We start from the raw sequence: 3203 nt of genomic DNA, 5'->3' as shown, positions 1-3203 counted from the left end.
TTTTTTTTTTTTTTTAAAGAAACACCAGTCAGCTTATGGAGAAAGTTAATTGCCAGAAAACTGGGTAAATTGCCTTCTTCTAATAATCACCCAATTCCTCTAATGATACATAACCCCAAATTTGTTCAGTCCAAACAGTTCTACTGGTAGAAACACAAACAATGCAATAATAAAATATAAATTAAAACAAGCATTAGAATATTATCATTTTGAGAAGAAACTCTTGAATCAACTCAAAAGTTTTATTTAAAAGGAAATTTCTGGTGATGGGCAATTCAAAGATAAATAGCAAAAGGGACTGATGCCAGCTACTCTTCCAAGAAAATCCAGTTTATTGTCACTGTTATTCCAGCCGTCACAACTATCACAATGTCTAAGTACATAAGATGTTCCCTAGTCACACAGAATTATAAAACCCATTTTCTCTACATAGCAACATTAAGCTTCAAACATAAGAACAGCCTTCAACTTCACCAATATGCTAGTAACTACAAACTATCAAAAAGCATTCCTCCTAAATACTCTTTGACTAAGGGCTGAGTGCTAGTATGTCCTTCTCTCCAAATCATTTTAGGCACTGGTTATCCAAACAGTGAAGTAATTGTGGCACATCTGAAATTATAAAATTGTCTCTAAAATGATCTTTATTTATAAGATATTTATGAATAGTCAACTATGTACCAACTATAATGCTACATAATAAGGATACCACAAAAGAAAGATTACCCAGAAACTCTGAATAGTGGCCTAAATATTTCTTCCAATTTTTTTTTATTTCCCTATAAGTTACTTTATCATTAGCACTGAGAATAAAATATTAAAAATAATCTGGCTTTGGTGATAGAGTGTGGTGCATAAATGCCCTGGGTAAATAAGAAGAGAAAAACCAGGCAGGTATAGATTCTGTTATAATTTGCAATTTATTTATACCCCACCTTTTCTGTAAGGATTAATGGCAGCTTAGAAGGATTTATAAAATGTGACAAGATGAGCTAAATTAAAAATAAAAGAGAAACACAGAAACAAAAAAAAAAGGAAAACAAGGGCAGCAGTTATAAAACACAACTAAGAAAAGTTTAAAATTCTGGCTTTTGGTGGTTAAAAAATTTGGTTTTATGCTTTCTAGTAGCAACTCAAATAGTAAAGCTTTATCAGTTTTTCTATTCAATACCAGTAAGATAAAAAAATTAAGCCAAGAATTTTTTCAGAGTTGAAGACATTATAGTGGGACGAACAATTATCAATTACATCCTTAGAAGAAATATAATGACAAGTTTCACAGGGTTGTTTCTTAGAAGTTGACAGCATGGCTCCCACTATGGACTTTTTAACGTTGTCAGTCAGAGAATTGCACTGGAAAATAGATCTAACATCACCTGTGAAAACTGAAATGCTTAAGAAAAAAGGTGTGAATGAGCAGGTCACCCCTGTACCTGGAAAGGAGTGAAGAATACACAGTTGATAAGAATGACATTATCCTTAGGAAGAATTTAAAATTTGCTTTTCAATACCTAGACAAATGGGTACTTGAAGTCCTGAAGTTCTACCCTGTATAGCATAGCCTCAAAATTTTTATTTTGCATAATTGCAGTACACATTTCCAGGCACAGTCAGGACCCAAGGACTCAGCATATATTGGGAGAGTAGATGATCTCTGAAGACCTAGTGATAATCTGCAATATCTACCCCTTGAGGTGAGCTTTAACTAGCTGCATTACTATAATCAAGAACAAGAATTAGCCTCATTAAAATACCAACATCATACTTTGAAGAACTGGAAAATATAGTTCTTCATTTTGTATGGAACCAGAAACGAAACCCGTATAGTCAAGGGAATTCTTAATAATAAAAACAAAGCCACAGGCATCATTCTACCAGACTTCAGGTTATGTTACAAGTCCACAGTGATCAAAACAGCATGGTATGGGCACAAAAAAAGAGAAATAGACATATGGAACAAAATAGAAAACCAAGAGATGAAACCAGTCTCTTATTGCCAAACAAAAGCATACACCAGGGAAAAGAATCTCTATTCAATAAATGGTGCTGGGAGAACTGGATAACCACATGTAAAAGACTGAAATTGGACCCACACCTTTCTCCACTTACAAAAATTGACTCCAGATGGATAGAAGATTTAAATCTAAGACATGAAATAATAAAAGTCCCAGAAGAAGGTTTGGGAAAAACTCTTGAAGATGTCAGCCTGTGGAAAGATTTTATGAAGACTTCAGTGGCAATAACAACAACAACAACAATAAACAAATGGGACTTAATTAAGCTGGAAAACGTCTACACAGTTAAGGACACAACAAGTAAAGCAAATAGACAACCTCCAGAATGAGAAAAGATATTTGCATGTTATGAATCTCACAAAGGGTTGATAACTACCATCTACAGAGAACTCTAATCAATAAAAATAAAGCAATCACTCACTAGACAAAAGAATAGAACTATCTTTGAGGAAGACAGATGAAGGGCTAAGAAATATATGAAAAAATGTTCATTGTCCCTGATCATCAGAGAAATGCAAATCAAAACCACTCTGAGATATCACCTAAACCCAGTGAGAACAGCCCACATCACAAAGTCCCAAAGCTGGCATGGATGTGGATAGAAGGGAATACTTTTACACTGTTGGTGAGACTGCAAACTAATACAGCTTCTTTGAAAAGAAGTACGGAGAATCCTCAAAGAACTCAAATTAGACCTTATGTAAATTTGATACCACAATCCCATTACTAGGCATCTACCTAAAAGAAAAAAATTATTTTATCATAAGAACATTTGCACTAGATTGTTTATCACAGCTCAATTTACAATTACCAAGATGTGGAAACAACCTAAATGCCCATCAACTCAGGAATGAATTAACAAACTGTGGTATATGTATTACCATGAAATACTATTCAGCCATAAAAAGATGGAGGCTTTGGTTTGGTGCCTGTAGCACAGTAGTTACAGTGCTAGCCATATACACTGAGGCTGGTGGGTTGAAACCCAGCCAAAGCCTGCTAAATAATAATGACAACTACAAACAAAAAAATAGCTGGTCATTGTGGCGGGCACCTATAGTTCCAGCTACTTGGGAGGCCAAGGAAAGAGAATTGCTTAAGCCCAAGAGTTTGAAGTTGCTGTGAGCTGTAATGCCATGACACTCTATCAAGAGTAACAAAGTGAAATTCTGTCTCAAAAAAAAAAAA

General features: G+C 34.6%; 1 protein-coding gene across 1 annotated transcript in view; it reads right to left on the bottom strand.

The window, feature by feature from the left end:
• Positions 1-3203, bottom strand: part of STX17 (syntaxin 17) — a 74554-nt gene that overhangs the window by 17292 nt on the left and 54059 nt on the right. The window lies entirely within an intron of this gene.

Source organism: Otolemur garnettii, unplaced genomic scaffold (assembly GCF_000181295.1).
Source record: "Otolemur garnettii isolate 467f Iridium unplaced genomic scaffold, OtoGar3 scaffold00014, whole genome shotgun sequence".
In the NCBI taxonomy this organism is placed as follows: Eukaryota; Metazoa; Chordata; class Mammalia; order Primates; family Galagidae; genus Otolemur; species Otolemur garnettii.
The sequence above is the reverse complement of the archived record's forward strand: the minus strand, read 5'-3'. Positions and strand labels throughout refer to the sequence as shown.